Raw genomic sequence first — 18,362 nt, 5'->3', positions numbered from 1 at the left:
AGTTCCCACATCCTGACAAAGGTCTCGTATATGATCCGCTGAGTGCGTATGAGGGCTGTTTTACCTCACCTGGAGACGTACTACTAATGGTTTAAATGACCACACAGAGTCATATCGTTAAGAACATTGAACAATACTTTATAGTACAGTGTCTGCCTGAAATAAGATCCGAATGGTAGTAGAAGCCCCATAAGGACGCGTACTTTGTAATGATGTGATTTGGATTTGTTTAGCAGTGCATAAAAATGTTATTAATGCTATTTCAAAACATCTTAAAATGAAGTCTCTACATAATTCAAGGCTATCTTTATGGGTTAGGTGCATCCCCACATCTATCCAATGATCTGGTCCGTGGTGTGCGCATAAAGTTAGTTTTATGTCCTTCCCCCTGAAGTGCTTCATTGATGGTTAACAATTACCAACTTAAGCCATCTCATAAAAATATAGTGTATGACTTGACAGATTAAAATTATAGATAATTGCTTGCGTATGGTGATAGCGTATAGTTGCTATCAAAGGGTGGACTGTCAAAGCCAAATAGATTGTAAGCAATCGCATAATTGCGCATAAACTGCTTCACGATGTTCATCGGACGATTTGATCATCCGCAGTCACTTCTTAAAATCATTCATGCTCCCGACGCACATTTGCGCATGCACCCATGCGCGATCGCGATCCCAATGCGCATGCAATCATCCAATTGTGCACGCATCCCCATACAGCTGCCCCATGCCATATTGTGAATGGCACAACACGCTACTCTGCGACTGGGCGCTCGGCGCCATTTTAGATGAAATAAGTTAATATGGCAATATCTAAATAATGTATTGTACATCAATCGCACAGCAAGCTTTTTAATAATCCTTTTGGAAACCTCACCACAATGAACTGTGTCCCATTCTAACAATAATCCAATGCTGAGTACACCAAAACATAACTTACATTTACCAATGCGCATAGTGCTAAACAGTGCATAGACAAACTTCAATAACATACAACCTGACACAGCAAATGTTCCATATAAAGAATATTATATTATAATAGGATGTCGACTGAATGATATATGTTGAACACTAGATATATGATATCTGACCCCAGGAATGAGATAAACTGGTCGTGTATGGTACCTACCGATTTCCTTATGTCTCCACAGGATTATGGATCAGACAGCATGAATATCAGAGGAAACACCGACAAGTTATGAAGATCTGGAGGATTCATATTATTTACTGTACAACTTTGTATGCATTGGCCCTTTGAATTAACATACCTAGGGCGGGAGATTAGAAGCAATGGGATCCTCTAACATAGTTCAGCCCCTAGTGACACCAAATGTATACTAACCATTGAAGTGCTGCATTTACTGTGACTCATAATAAAGGCCAATGAGCCCGCTTGTTTGTTATACAATTGAATCTAAAGTGAATAAATACCGAGCCCTGGTTGAGTTGCTTACTCATACATTCCCATTGAATGAGTGGCAGCATCTTGGAGACGACTGTAATTCCTGGACCAGTGCGCTTGCAAATCGTGTGGTAATTGTATAATTTATTGTTATTTACTGTACTTTGGCGCTCATTGTTTAGATTAAGGCATTTATCCCCTGTTTACAATATAATATTTTTTGTGCGTTGGAAACACAAACTCTTGAGTGTGACTACGTTATTTATGTTAGTAAACTAGCGATATATGTGTTCCTCTAAGACAACCAATCCCTCTCTCTCTTCAGTAACGTAATTTTAGATTCGTTAGTCTGCTGTTAGATCTGTTAATAATCCCCTGAGCACTCATCAATGATGCAGATGATCCATTACATTGGCAAGAATATTATCAGGGCATGGAGGAAGAACTGGTCATTATTACACCATAGTCTCTATTTATTACAGCACAATGACACCATGAGAAGAGCCAGGCTCATCAGGCCAGTCTCTGGTTGGGTCAATAAATAAATGATAAATACATGTACTAACACCTAACTGCTCTCCAAAGCCGCCATCATGTACAGGCCTGATCTCCTGTATAATCACCATCAGCCCAAATTCTCATTTCCCAACACCTGTCCCCACCTTACTCTCTTTACCCTTTCTCCTTTAGGGGCCTATTTATAATTAAATATATGTGACATAGGCCCTCATTCAGAGCCGTACGCTCTGAGCAGAGCGCACGCTCTGAATGAGGGCCGGGCTCCATTTTCATGGAGCGTCCTCCTGGACGCTCGTATAGCTGTGGGTCACCACCCACAGGCTATACGAGCGTGCTTTTTGATGGCCGCGATGGTCGAGACCATCGCGACCATCGAAATTGCGAGCCGGAGCCTGCGGTTGAGGTTTTCACTAGTGATGTCAGTGGGCCGGCTTCTGACGGGAGGCGTTCCCGTGGGAACGCCCCCGTCAGGGAGGCACGCCCACCAAAGGGGGCGTGCTGTCAATCAACATTGACAGCACGCCCCCTTTGATCGGACACAACGAGCGAAGGACTTTCCTTCGCTCGTCGCATCTGGCGCATGCGCACGACGGAGCTCCCTCCGTCGTGCGCATGCTCAGTGCATAACATCGACCCACTTGCGAGCGGACAGCCGCTCGCGAGTGGGTCTGAATCAGGCCCATATTCCCCAAAAACACCCGTTTACAGTGGAAATCCACAAATATTTAGTATTCCCCAGATGTACTATGTAGGGATCACAGTAGATATCTCCAATATCTGCTGCGGTCCCTCCATCTCTGACAGCAGCCACAATCCCCATGGTTTTCTATGGGGGATGCGATGTTGTCAGATTACCAAACTCCCCACAGCTTTCGGAGCCCCTGTCCCGGCATGTGCAAATTCATCATCGCATCCTGCAATGTGATCATAGGCGCTAATATCACACCCAGATCACATTGTAAATACAATTATTGATAATTGGGCCCCAAATTTCCTTCCCTCTGATTCCACCCTACCTTTATCTGCCCACCTCTTCAGTCCTCCTTCTCATCTACAGAAAGGGATTTATCCATGGTCTTCCCTAAGTTACTGTATATGAATGTAACTGGTGTGCAAGTCCTGCTCACTTGTATCTTTACTTTGGAATCGGTATGAAATACCGCCGGCAGACAGATGAACAGATCCCGGCAGCGGCAGCCCGACAGCACTGGAAATCCCGATCGTCCTCAGGTAAGTAATAACTAACCTTACCTAATCCACTTAACCCTAACCCTCCTTAGGGGTGCCTAACCCTAACCTCCCCCCTGTGCCTAACCCTAATCCCCACTGTAAGTGCCTAACCCTAACCCCCCCTTCCCCGCTGCCAAAACCTAAGTCCCCCGGGGGGGTGCCTAACCCTAAGTCCCCCCGGGGATGCCTAACCCTAACCCTCCCACCTGTCATTTAACACACGCCGGGATAAAGCAGTCGGGAAGCCGGCTGTTGGGATCACGTCAGCCGGTTTCCCGATTGCATCCCCTTTACTTTTACATGTTTTTACACGTATTATTGTAACCCCATTTATTTTCTGTTTAATGACGTTCATACTTTACATTTTTGCACGTTGAACTTTTTCAATAAATGGCTTTAAAAATGTGATAACAGGTTAGGAGATTAGTCCAGTTGCAGAAATGTAAGTATGCATATAGGTCTGGCTGCACAGAGACCATAAGACGCAGGTTCTATATGATAAGTATAAATGTTTTTAATAAATTAACAGTATATATATTTATATATACATGTATACAATCTAGAGGCTCCTGGAAGTTGTAATTGGTTCCAATCATAGCCTCAGGTGTCATTCCTATTTGGTGAATAGCTCATCGTCATCTCTTATGAGACACAAATAAACGATGTCTTCCAGGTGTCCAGGTAAGTTGTCAAATGTCCCCTCTAGGGGCAGTGTTGGCCTGTGACCTCCTGCTGCTGCACTTGGAGCATATGCGTCCTCGCTGGAAATTACTTGTGCTGCAACCTGGGGACTAAAGCAGATAAGATAAATGTAATGTATGCTGAGATGGAGTATGACCATTTACACGTCTCATCTCATGTACTCTGTGGGCATGATGCAAAGTCAGCACTTTGCCAGTGGTATTACACTGGGCATGTGCAGAAAGTGATTGCTGGCGAATGTGAGATAGTTAGTGGGATGCATTATAGACGCAACATCCTTAAGTGAGAGGTGGCGCGGCGGCGTGATGGGGCGTACTTACATAGGCAAAGTGTAAAGACGCGTTCCTCCTAATGCCATTATGTGTACATACAGGGCAGGTAAAAGTACACATTGGTGATTATGCCATGGCGTACACTAGGTGCTCATGCTACCGGTGCGGAGGCGTGCGCATCCTGAGACATCTCTGTGTATGTGCGGAAAGGCACAATGTCTCCGTGCACTACTTATTTAGTAAATTATGCCCATTTTTCCCAACTTTGCATCAGCCCCTCTGTGTACAGCCACATCTGAGCATCACCTACCCCTGTCCTAGCACCCGCACTACAGCAGCTTCTCCAATACACTGACATGTAAATGCCTATATTGTTATCAAACAGCCTGGGGAGGTGCTGGAAGCAGTGGCGTAACTAGGGTATTTGGAGCCCAGGGCAAATTTGAAAACGGAGCCCCCCCCCCCACCCTAACACCGATATGCGCGCGCGGGAAAAAATGGGCGTGGTCACTTAAAAATGGGGTGTGTCAACATGACACACCCCTTTATTTTCACGCTGAACATTCCAATCCATATGTACCTTAACCCCAGTAGTACCCCTTATACAGTACCCCCAGTATGCAGTTGTGGTCCCTCTTATGCAGGCCCATAGTAGTGCCCCTTATACAGTACCCCCAGTAGTGGCCCCCCCAAATGCAGTGCCCCACGTAGTGTTCCCCTTATGCAGTGCCCCCAGTAGCAGTCCCCACAATGCAGTGCGCCCAGTAGCAGTATCCCCTTATGAAGTGCCCTTTATATGGTGCCCCCAGTAGTAGTCCCCCCCCTATGCAGTGCCCTTTATATAGTGCCCCCAGCAGTAGTCCCCCCCATGCAGTTTTTCCAGTAGTGGTCCCCTTATGCAGGCACCCTGTAGTGATCCCCCCTATCCAGTGCCCCTTGTAGTGGCCCTTCCTATTATTGCCCCCAGTAGTGGTCCCCCAAATGCAGTGCCTCTAGTAGGTCCCTTTCATAATGCCCCCAGTGGTAGTTCCCCCCCAAGTAGTAGTCCCCAATAGAGTAGGTGCTCCCAATGGTGCCCCCAGTAGTAGCCACCCCTCCCCCAGTAGAGGTCCCCCCAGTAGGAGCCACCCCTCCCCCAGTAGAGGTCCCCCCAGTAGTAGCCACCCCTCCCCCAGTAGAGGTCCCCCCAGTTGTAGTCACATCTCCCCCAGTAGAGGTCCCCCCGGTAGTAGCCACCCCCCTCCCCCGTTGTGCAGATAGGTTACAAAAATATATATATATATATATATCTATAAAAATATACTTACCTGAATCTCTGCTCCTGGTCCTGTTCGCGACGCCGCTCCCGCCCGGGCGGGCGCGCTCAGCATTATGGGACAGACGTCATGACGTCAGTCCCATTACCCACTGCAGGAGCCGGACGGAAGTCCGGCTCTTGCGGTGGGTGCTGCAGCAGTCAATGAGAGTCTATCTGACTCTCATTGGCTGCTGTTTAACACACGCTTCGTCCGCCAGCGCTGGCGGCGATGCGTGTTATGCACAGCCTGAGCCCGCCTCCTGGGGGAGGGAACGGGCTCAGGCGTGCAGCACAGGACTGGCGCTGGAAGCCTAGCGCCGGTCCTGTGTAAATGTGTAGCGCTGACCGCACTCATTGCAGTCGGCGCTACACCGGCTAACTAGGGCGGGCGGGCCGGTACCGTGGCCAGCGGCGCCCCCCCCCGCGCCGTTGGTCCAACGGCGCCCAGGGCACGAACCCCGCCCGCCCTGCCCTAGTTACGCCACTGGCTGGAAGGCTGCTGCAGAGTGGCCCCCCTGAGTCCCAGATGACCTCCACGCTCCCTTTCTTCTCATGCATCTTTGTGGGTTACGGGTAGCACCTGGAAGCTGGCTGAGATTATTAAGGGGCAGATTAGTTGGCTGTGATATTAGGGAAGCAGCCGACACTTTTTATAGCGTACGGAGGGCTGCATATGGGAGCTTCTGCCGACTGCTTATTGGGCTGCTGTGGGCTGTGCAGGAAACCAGGGAGAATGGCAAGATACTGCAGGAAAAGCTCTTCCCAGCTTTCCTACACCTCGGAAGGGACAAAAAGACACAACACCATCCAGAGATGGTGTTATATTTCTCTAATATGACGAAAGAAGCTTTGCATCTCTCATCTATATAAATACTGTTACTGCACAGACCCCATTACAAAATAGGGGCTGCAGGAACAGAATAGAGAAACGAAAAGGCTGAGAAATCTCAGAATCTTTCACTTCAATACTAAATAAAGAGAAATAATATTTTAGGCTTCTCCAGCTAAAACGCTGGAAAAAAATCCGTTTTTTAGTTTACCAAATAGACCCCTGAGTTTTATCATATCTGCATAGGGATGAAGCTGGATGTATAAGTGTCCTCTCCATGTGGGAGGATAGATAGATTTATCTATCTAGTGGTACGTATGAATGTGCCACATAGACTTGCACTTAGTATAGTATAGCTCTGTCCTACCTGTCTCTCTGGCGCTTCATCGGTGGCTCAGTAGGTAACTTGTCTTCACTGACGGGTGATGTATAGTCAGGGGGCTGTGGGGAGAGGCAATGACAAAGACCAATCACACGGCTGGGAAACCTTTATGGGCGGAGCTATAACAATGGCAGCTACACATTAGGGGCCTGATTCAGAATTAGGAGCAAATAAAAAATAAGAGCAAGAAGAAGGAACAATGTGCACCTTGGTAAAACCGTGCTGGGCAGATGTAACATGTGCAGAGATATTTAGGGTTGGGAAAGGGGGACATGCTAAGGCATCTTTTATTTATCCTAAATTCATTAGCACCCCTTACATTGTAACATTGTTTGTTCCAAGTGCAAATTGCTTCAGTTTTGTTCATTTTTAACTCTGAACCGGGCCCTAGATATCAATTAGGAAAACAGTCATACAGACTTGTGACACCAATCATGCAAAGATATTACAGTCACACAGGACACTGCGTATAACTGCCCCCAAACATGGCTGCTGCAGCCGTTCTCCCACAGGCGGTACCTGTAACAAGAAAAGTGCATGATCTGTGCATCTTCTCCTGTCATACTGAGGATCCCCCCCATAGCTGAGACCCCCCTGTTACATGTCAGCGCCTCAGCCATTGTCATTGCTGGTCCTGGTTGTGAGATCACTAGGAGTGAGAACACTGCACAACTTACATTATACATGTGGGAATAGTCTCATGTCCACCCCTGCCCTTGGGAAGGAGGAGCCCTGTTACTTCAGGCTATTACTGTGCCCGGCATTATAGGGTCGTACCATGCTATGTAAGCTGTGACAGTCTCCTTACCAGGGCAGCCAATCGCCTCTTTGCATGGGGTGTCACAGGAGGTTCTGCTGGTTGTAGTTTTGGCTTTGGCCTCTCAGCATCAGGACCTGTAAGCAAAGGTATTTTAGTAACTCTCAGCTATTACACATCACTAGCATGTCTCCATGTGCCTCACCCTGTATAACTGTAATCTCATAGGAAGTCCCACACTGATGGAGAAGAGTAGTTTTACTGAGCAGCCAACTTCATCCATAGCTCTCAGCGGGTGTCAATAATTCTCATCAATAGGAACAAGTTAAAAAAAATTAATACATAGTAAAAAAAAATAAATGGCGAGCATCACTAGGACTACTGACAGGCAGCAGTTAAACACTGCACTGGAAATCGCCTGACGTCAAACAGCTGAATACTGGAGGGAGAGGGAGAGTCAGGGTAAGCATAGGGAAATTACACTCACTCACTATCCCACAATACTGGGAGCTGTCAGCCTATTTGTGCTCCACATCAGTTGTTCACAAAAAGAGCTTTAAAGATATCTAAGAAAAAATATTTTTTAAATTATTTTCAAGTTTTTGTTTATTATTGTTTTATGTATTGTGTATGTCACTTGGCTTACATATACATATGATGTACACCACAGCGCTCATCTATATATTTTTTACCAATGTATGTTTCTAATTTTTTGATTTGAGCATCTTATATTATGCGCAGATTAGCAATTTGTTTTTTAATGGTCAGGGGTAATGCTTCGGCTGGAGGACCCGGTAAAAGGTTTCCCCTGGCCGTGGCATTACCCCCTGCTAGAAGAGCTCGGTGCTGGTTATGGATAATACAGGGGACCCCTATTCTTTTTGTTCCCTGTATTTCCATAACCAGCACTGGCTCAGCTGAGACCAGTGCTGGTTGTGCTAAATACAGTGGACCCCTACAGTTTTTGTCCATGGTATTTTAACAACCAGGACTGGTTCTGAATAGCTCGGTGCTGGTTGTGCTAAATACAGGGGACTCCTACGTCATTTGTCCCCTGTACTGGATCTCAAAAGCCTGGGGCTGGTTATTCTTTGGGAGGAAGGGGGGGGCGACGCCGTTAAGAAAAAAAAACTTAACTTTGTATTAATTTTTTTTTTAACACAGATGCATAGATGGATCTCACTTATCCGTCCATTCATCTGTGTCTAACTTGATTTTTTTTAACACAGATGCTTACAGCAAGGATCTCCCCAGGGCCGGATTAAGGTCAGTGGGGGCCTATGGGCAACAAACATGTGGGGGCCCCTATTACGTGCCCTTTATGCAGTGCACCCAGTAGCAGTGCCCGCAGGAGTGTTGCCCCTTATGCAGTGCCCCCTATGCAATGCCCCCTGTAGTTATACCCCCAGTAGTACTGTTCCCAATAGTAATGCCCCCTGTATAAATACCTCCAGTAGTAATACCCCTGTAGTTGTGCATCCAGTAGTCATGCCCCCTATGTGTGCCCACTGTAGTTGTGCCCCCTGTGGTAGTGGCACCAGTAGTAATGCCCCCCCACGAGTAATGTCCCCTGTAGTAATGTCCCCCCCAAGTAATGTCCCCCTCAAGTAATGCCCCCAGTAGTAATGCCCCCCCGAGTAATGCCCCCAGTAGTAATGTCCCCCCCGAGTAATGCCCCCTGTAGTAATGTGTCCCCCCCGAGTAATGTCTCCCCCAGCAGTGGAAAAGCCGCTTGCGCTAAAGAGAAAAAAATCATACTTACCTTAAGCCCCGCTCCCGCTGCCTTCTGATCCGCTCGGCTGGCGCTGCTCCTCTGCACTATGAGAGAGACGCATGACGTTTTTCCAATAGTTCACTGCCTGAGCCAGAAGCCGGAGCTCACGAGTTTGGGGAGGGAGCCGGGTGCCTGCTGGTTACAATCTCAGTGGGTGCCTGGTGTCTCAGTGCGGCACCGGAGTTAGGTGTCCGGAGGAGGCGGAACTGGTTCCGTCTCCTCCGGTTCACTTTAACCTCGATGGCTGGGTGTGGGGGCCCTTCAGGTGTGGGGGCCCAGGGACGATTGCCCCTGTCGCCCCCCCCCCCTTTAATCCGGTCCTGGATGTCCCTGATCCGTGCAAGCATCTGTGTCTCTGCTATCACACAGGATCTAAAGATCGGCAAATCGTTAGATCGTGCACGATAAATCTTGTGTCACATTGCGCAGTTTTTGCTGCATATCGTGTCTTGGAGTGCCGGGGACCAGCCGGGGAGAGTTCAAGAGAAATTGCTCACGATATAGCATCGTGAGCACATCGTCTAGTGTGTACGTACCTTAAGAGTAACAGCTGTTATTAGATTACTTTTAGATTACTAATTATTCCAGAGTGATAACACAAATAAAGAATATGTAGCCTTGGTGCTTAAAAATAAGATACAAATATTAAAGAATACTAAATAATGGAAAAATAAATATATATAAATTAATAGGTAAAATTTATTTATTTATTTATTTTTTTTAAACGATAATAAGAATGCTACCAATTCAAATTTGTAGTATTACCCTTTAGCTGCAGTAATTAATGGACGACACCCAATTTCAAACAGAAAAATAAAAGTTTTTACTGCGCTTAAGGGCTACCCAATTCCAATGATAATCAACTGAATATCAAAAATTAGTACCAAAATAATGAATAATAATAATAGGTAAAAAACAAAAATATTAAAACAAAAATATTTTAATAAAAAGTATATGTATCACTTTTAATAATAGAGAAATTTCTCATTCAAAGCACATGTTGACTCATAAACAATTAAAAAATAACAAAAAAATCGGTTTAATATAGTGCAGCCGCGTCCGGCTAGTAAAAAACACAAATAATTGAGGTAGAATTTAAAACATGTAGCAAATTTCCTTACACGGTGATATCACTTTTGGTTATCCTATATTTTTCTAGCAGCTCCTATCACAAAGTCCACCACATATATATATGTCTCTGTGTTTATAAGTAATCCACAGTCTTTTGTAGCAATAATGTGCATCAAGGAAGATACATTTTAGTGTATCTAGCACTGTGTGATAATAAACAGTAACTATTTCCCACTCAGCATAAAATAAAGCCGTCCATACAACTCACTTTTTAGTTGTTGGTACTTTTATCCATAGACGTAGTCTTGCAAATATAGGAGACAATATAGTAATGAGGGACTCAGCAAAATATAGCTGTGTACAGTCTCTTATCAAGGCGATCTCCCACCTAAGGCGCGATCTCCACTGGGGACCGCAGCGGCCACTGCACCCGTACGTCCCGTCCACCTGAGGTGCGGGAGCTGGAGTCCCTCTCAGCCAAGCCTCCCAAGTCAGCAGCTACGCTATGTGCTGGTACGCTGATCAGCCACACAGGTATACACTGTGGCGATCACGATTTCCTGCTTGAGGGTATAGTCTCCAATTATGGTTGTAGCGGCTGATACACCTGGACGTCCCGTCTAACAAAGATACGGGAGCTGACGTGTCTCCCAACTAGGTATCCAAAGTCAGCGGCTGAGCTGTATGCTAGTAGGCTGAGCAGCCACACAGGTGTATACTGCGGCGGTCACGATCAATGCAAAGGTAAGCAGAGCTGCTAGTGGTTCATCGGAGCAATGAGCAAAGGTAGAGGTGAGTAAATTAGCAATCGCTAACGCGTTTCTTCCATTAGGATTTCTTCAGAGGGGTGTGGTCTCCTCTGAAGAAATCCTAATGGAAGAAAAGTGTTTTTTTGTTATTTTTTAATTGTTTATGAGTCAACATGTACTTTGAATGAGAAATGTCTCTATTATTAAAAGTGATACATATATATTTTTTATTAAAATATTTTTGTTTTAATATTTTTGTTTTTTACCTATTATTATTTATTATTTTGGTACTAATTTTTGATATTCAGTTGATTATCATTGGAATTGGGTAGCCCTTAAGCGCAGCAAAAACTTTTATTTTTCTATATTCCAGAGTGAGACTGTGACTAGATAGAATTATAAAATGTATGATGAAGCTGAATCATAATGTGGACAGAAATATATATAAACAAATATGAGGGATACTTACGGTTGTTTATTATCTTATATTTTCTGCTGCCTCCATTTACCCTTTTATGATATTTTGTCCTGTAGCTGTCCTGGGTGGACAGGTCATGCTTAGACTTATGGTCATCATTGTAGTCATCCTGCAGACAGAAATACCAGTCATATGGTTGGCAGAATTTCCTCCAGGACTAATACCACACGATACATCCAGTTTCCTATTAGTGCCATCACCAATGCTCTGGCTGTCACTGTGATTAGGGAATTATTTTCCCTTAATGGCCTAATGTCCATTCCATTTATTTCCTATTAGTATCTCTCACATACGATGATACACAAATCAATGTATTATTATTATTCTGCCTCATAGGAGAAAGCAGCATTTATACTGATCATATTGCAAACTTACCAACTCTCCCTCATTGTCAGGGAGACTCCCTGACATAGCAGCAATTTTCCTGTCTCCCTGAAGAGTCTAGAAATCTCCTTGATTGCACCTTACCCCAATTATGTAGCGGTTATATTAATAAAAAACTGAGATCTATACATTGAAATGGGATGATTAGTATAATTTGCCTGCATTGGTTATAAGGCACAATGATCCCTATGGCTACATGCATTTTCTGATAAGTATCAGTGTGTTATCATCAACAAGTAGATCTTACTAACTGCTTTGGGACTCGTTTACATTTGCAATTTTATGACACGCCCCTCAGATGTAGCAGTACACGCCCACTTTACCGTGTGCTCATAGGTGCTGCTTTCACAATCTTCCTGAAATGCTTTTTCAAAAGTAGGAAAGTATTGTCAGCAGCATTAGGACATAATTGTGTCTGCGGCATTATAGAGCAGCTGGTACCATAGTCTACAATATGATCACTGTCCCATATTTACACCAACATGGGCTCCTATAGACGGCTACTGATTGTGCTGGGTGATTGGCTGGGTGGGACATCCGACCAGCTGTTAATAAGCAGTAACCACAAGTATGGACAGTTGTTGACCTCACCTTGGAGTGCATAGAAGCTGTAACAGTCAGGGGAGTAAGTGTCATCCCTGGGGGCGATGGTAGTGCTGAGGTGTTACATGCTGGTGTACTGAGGGGTTACTATGCTTCCATGCTCCCACTCTCCACCCCTGTGACCTAATATCAGGCAGGTTTGCAGAGTGTGTGTGGAAGGAGGTGGTAGCTAGTAAACTGCCACACAAGCTCAGGGGTTAGTGCAGTGGTGGCAGCATGAGATCATGCGGAGTCCTAGTCACATGTGGCCCTAACTCCGACTAGTGAGCTGTGTTCTGTGCCAGATGAGTGGGTGTTCTACAGACAGCAGTGGTACACAATGTACTTACATAATATGTATATAGAAAAGACTTACATTAATCCTTATGTGGCGAAAATGGCAGGCTGGTCGAGGACAGTGTCCCTCCAACCAGAAAGGGCATACCGTCTTATTGTGTAATGCGGCCTCAGAGTGCCGGAATGCACATTGATCTCCCTGTAGAAATATAATACAGATATATTACAAACTGATTTCACATGTCTTCCGGTTAGTGATCAGAAGGGTTGGGTATGAGATGCCTGCGGTCAGGATACTACTGGTCAGAATACAGACAGCGGCATCCGATAGTGAAGATCCCGACAGTGGTAGGTAAGTATAGTACAGCTAACCCTAACACCTACCTAACCCTCCCCCCCAATGCCTAAACCTAACCTCCCCCCTTAGTGCCTAAACCTAACCTCTTTCTCCCCGCACCCTATCCCTAACTCTCCCTTCCCGATGCCTAAACCTAAACTCTCCCTCCCCGCACCCTATCCCTAACTCTACCTTCCCAGTGCCTAAACCTAACCTCTCCCTCCCTGCACCCTATCCCTAACTCTCCCTTCCCGATGCCTAAACCTAAACTCTCCCTCCCAGCACCCTATCCCTAACTCTACCTTCCCGGTGCCTAAACCTAACCTCTCCCTTCCCGATGCCTAAACCTAAACTCTCCCTCCCTGCACCCTATCCCTAACTCTACCTTCCCGGTGCCTAAACCTAACCTCTCCCTTCCCAATGCCTAAACCTAAACTCTCCCTCCCTGGACCCTATCCCTAACTCTACCTTCCCGGTGCCTAAACCTAACCTTTCCCCCTAGTCCCTAAACCTAACCTCCCCCTTCCCACAACCTAAACCTAACCCTCCCCCGTTAGTGCCTAACCCATAACCTCCCTAACCCCTGATACTTACCTTCGGGATGCCGCTGGTTGGGATACTGGTGCCGGGATCCCGACACTGTCCCAGTAACCACTATTTCTATGAATAATATAGTGCTCAGTCACACACCAAGCACGGCATGTACATATCCTCCTGATATCTGTAACAACCCTACTAGTTATTGTCAGTATTGTGCATGTCAAACATTGTGCTCATTACCTTAGTGCAGGTTGAATACAAATAGAAATAACAGTCGTCTCTCCGTCTGGACATCACAACGTATGAGACGGCTACTTCATAGCTCAGTACTTTTCAGGACTGATAGACACTAATCGCACCAACAGATAACTGCAAGATATAGAAACACAGACTGATTAGTTCTATCCATCCCACACACCGACACCGTGGCCTCTGCACCCAGAAATACAGTGTAATGCTCTGATGTTCCCTTCTCTGCTGGGAAAGTAGCATCTATGTTCCTGGAAAATCAAAGGATTTTGTGTAACAGGTGAGATGGCCATGTGACCGGCCAGGATGTGAGTGGGCTGGATTCCCTGCACTGAGGCCAGGACAGTGGCTATTACCAAAGACAGCATCGATGAAAAATGATACAGGTAAGGGTGATGACAGCGCAGTAACAGGGCGGCAGTGCGCCCTTGCCAGCCCCACTACCCTAAACCTATGATGTCATGATGCCAGCTCTGGGAAGTACAGCACTGCCCAGAACATCCTATGGATAATCTGGACAGCTCCACAGGCTGTATGGTGTCGTTACAGGCACCCTGCAAGCCACAAGCAGGTGTCATGGGGCAGTGACGGTGCCACCCCCAGGGCCCTGTACAATGGCACAGCTCTCACACTGCTAGGTACGGCCCTTGGGGATGGGCAGACTGAGTGAGACAGCAAGAGCCGTAGGCAGAGAGGCTGAGGATAAAATAGACATATTAGTAAAATGTTGGTACTACATTTATTGTCAAATATTTTTTCAAACATGATCTAAGGTTTACCGACTGTGATTGGTACATTTTACCCCTTAATCAAAGTCACATGATTATTATAACTTTATTATTATTATCCATTTGTTCATTAAGCACTGACACGGCTCTTATATATAACAACTTATGTATGTCAATAGCCTAATTATGATGTATGTTATGTATATACTAGCGCTGAGTGGGAGGGTTTTCAGGAGGAAACAGCCTTTGGGAACATTTCTGTTCCAGCATATACACTGAGTAGTAAAGAGTCTGTGGTTATACATTCCCTCTGACAGCCAGTGGCTATAGCCAGTATCTGTGTTATTATTTCCATTTTAACAGTATACTGTATATATTTAGAAATAATATAATCAATAAATTAATATAATATACTGGTAATACATGAAATATAATTACCCTATACAATATGCTATATATTAATACAATATTAATTGAAAAATGGTTAGACTGTAGCTAGCTATAGATCAGTACTATAGGGTATATATTATTGCAATGGTAATATACAGTACTGTGGCTGATATAAAATTTACACAACCAGATAATCTCCAGCAGTTGTGGAACTAAAAGTCTCAGCCTGCCTCCACAAGTCTCTAGTTTTGGAGAATTCTAGCTATTGTAGTCCCACCAAAGCTGGATCTGTTTCATGACAAGGCACAGCCAGAGCCAGCAATCAGACAGGGTAGGAGGATGGCATAGGTAGCAACAACAGGTGGGGATAAAGAGAGAGGGCGGACACATGTCATTTGGATTGGACCAGGGGATAGTGTGAGTCAATGGGGCTGAGCTAACTCAAAGTTACTGACGCCGCCCTCCCATAGTGAAATTAGATGTTACCTGTCTGCTGATCCTCGCTGAGTGTCATCTAATCCAGGGGCAGCTGTGATTTGTATACCAGCAGTTGCCATGGAAATAGAATGTCACAGAGCTTATGTCACAATAGCCTTTGTTTCCCATAGCACATGCTGCAAATACAGATCACATGTATCAAATATTAATTAGCATTATTTCTGTAACACATATACTGTACATATCACACGTCTCATGAATATTAAATTACCGTTATCTCTGTAATTTATACAGATCACACTTCACATGTATATTACTTACTGTTATCTCTGTGACACATATACAGATCATACATCACATGTACACAAACATATATATACACATATACATATAATATATATATATATGTATATATATATATATATATACAGTATATATTCCATAGACAAAAACCCTTACGGTTTCACATATCCCATTAAGGCTTCTTAGACATGATCTGAAATTTCACTAAATATATTGAATTTCTGACACTCAAACTTGAAAAAGTAATGAAATTCCGATCATTAAGGCTAATGCCTTAAAGCACGTGTTTCTTGAGCAATACATATATGGTACGCCATCACACCCTGTGATTAGCTGCAGATTCAGCACTCTCACAGATTGAGATTGCTGTCACTCACAAAATGGTGGAGCTGCTAACTCACAGAATTGTGTGTTCATTGGAATACACACATGCAGTCTATGCAACTGAGGTCTGAGCAGAACACAGAGCTGCGCAGATGGGATAAGAGTGGAGTGGATGGGGAGAGGAGACAGAGCGATGTGGATGGGGCAGACATGCCTTCCCAAAACTCCCCCATAGAGAACAGTAGAAACGTGGTCCTAACTGAGTGTGTTAGAAAAAACTGAGAGTTTTACCTGTCCATGTCAAATTTCAGCTCTGTACCTCCTATAGCTTTTGAGGTGTAGCCCCTTAAACACCATGCCCACCCATCCGGAATTCTATATGGAGAATTAAATTTTTTAAATAAGCAGACTTTAGTTAGAAGTTTCTGGGCTTACTCGCCCTGTCATCATATCCAGCATGGATCTAGCAACACAAGGCACCTCTTCTAATATCAGCATATATTTTTGCAGGCTTGAATCTGCCTAATTGGGAAACCCTTAGCTTTAACAAGACACAAGCCAATAACATTGTTTACAGAGGAATCTGCACAGGAAAAGAATGAAATGAACAATGAAGATTTGTATCATTTGCTACTGAAATTTACTATTTGCTACATGGAACATCACTCTCTGACTATTTTAGATAGAAACTAATTCCAAGAGGTTTAAAGGTGCCCACACACATAGCGACATTTTAAACGATTTGGCCGATTTTGACGAATCGTGACGACGAATCGGGTAAAAAAAAGTACAAATCGTGAGTTTATACTCACGAGCATGATGCCGATGCGCGTCCCCGCTCGTCGTACATCACATCTTCTGATCTGCCGTGCTGTAGGGCAGATTAGCCAATCTGGGATACAATGCATTGGCTGCAAGATAGATCTTTAGTCAGATTGGACATTTTTAACTCCAAATCGTGATCACGACGGCAAGGGAGCTCCCGTGAAAGTTCATGAGGAAATTGGCCATAAAATCGCATCGTGAGGACATCGGTATGTGTGTGGGCACCTTTAGAGTGAGGAATACTCCCACTATAGGAAGAATGAACCCTGAATTTTGTCGATGGTGGGTGGCGATCCTCAATAAGAGCAGCCTGGACCTCATGCTACTTGTATTTGAGAATGCTATTAGAGAATTAAACCTGGTGAGATCCAAACTTGAAACAACTAAAACCTCATATTTCTTGACTCTAATGGACCCGAATTATGACAAATGTGGACTAAACTCAAAACGCAATGTGATATTCATAAGAAAAAGCTTAAATTTTTTAAGAAGTCCAAACTTAGACCGTTCCAACAGGACTATGAAGATAACAGAGTTTACAGATTGCTCTCAGGTTCAGAACCACCCAATAAAGTACAAAGAAAAGGCAGTTAGCGCTCACAGAAGAAGGATAGATGTTACCACTAGCTGCTTTCTCTGAGATGTCCTAAACTCTCCCAATACCAAGGAATACAAAAAAGAGGAGAAAAGCGCTCCGTGGTAAATGGGTATATAAATGTCAAATTATGTGTGAGGATTTAAGGTCTAAATATTCTGATCTTTTTAACTATGGTGTTTTGAATATATGACATCAGGTGAGCATCAGGTGGGCAATAACTTGAGGCTGGAGGTTGAACTTAAAATAAATGAGGAATTCGTCCAATGATGTATATCAGTAATTTCTTTCACATTGAAATAGTCAGTCTCTCTGATTCTGACAGGTGGGCAACAACTGTAGGCTGGGTGTTGTGAATCAAATATGATGTACTCAGGGCTTTATATGGTGCCAAAAATTGGGACAATCCCTCCTTATGCAATTGATGTATAGTGCTATCAGTCTATCTGGCTGAACAGGTAGACAAAAACTGTAGGCTGGATGTTGCAGTGAAACACTTTTGTTATGACGAAAGCTGTATGCTTTGGGTGCCACCTCCTCTGTAATCAACGCCACCTAGGAAATAGGAAACGCAGTATCAGGATGCCTTATGACACTATAATGCAGTATAAGGTAAGTGGGATCTACTTACCCAGGAGGAATATCTGCTGGTCTGACTCCTCCTTGCGTCCAGGTGGGCTAGGTGCATGCAATTGAGGGACCCATAATTATGCAGCATGGAGATAAGCCAGTATTGAATAAAAATAACTATTTTATTGGCAAATAAAATGACCATACAGTGTAGGTAGTATAGTCATATACAGTAACTATATATATATAATGTGCCAACGCGTTTTAGTTAAAAATAACTATTTTATTGGCAAATAAAATGACCATACAGTGTAGGTAGTATAGTCATATACAGTA

Source organism: Taudactylus pleione, unplaced genomic scaffold, assembly GCF_031769625.1.
Source record: "Taudactylus pleione unplaced genomic scaffold, aTauple2 ptg000122l, whole genome shotgun sequence".
NCBI lineage: Eukaryota > Metazoa > Chordata > Amphibia > Anura > Myobatrachidae > Taudactylus > Taudactylus pleione.
This window is presented reverse-complemented; position numbering follows the sequence as displayed.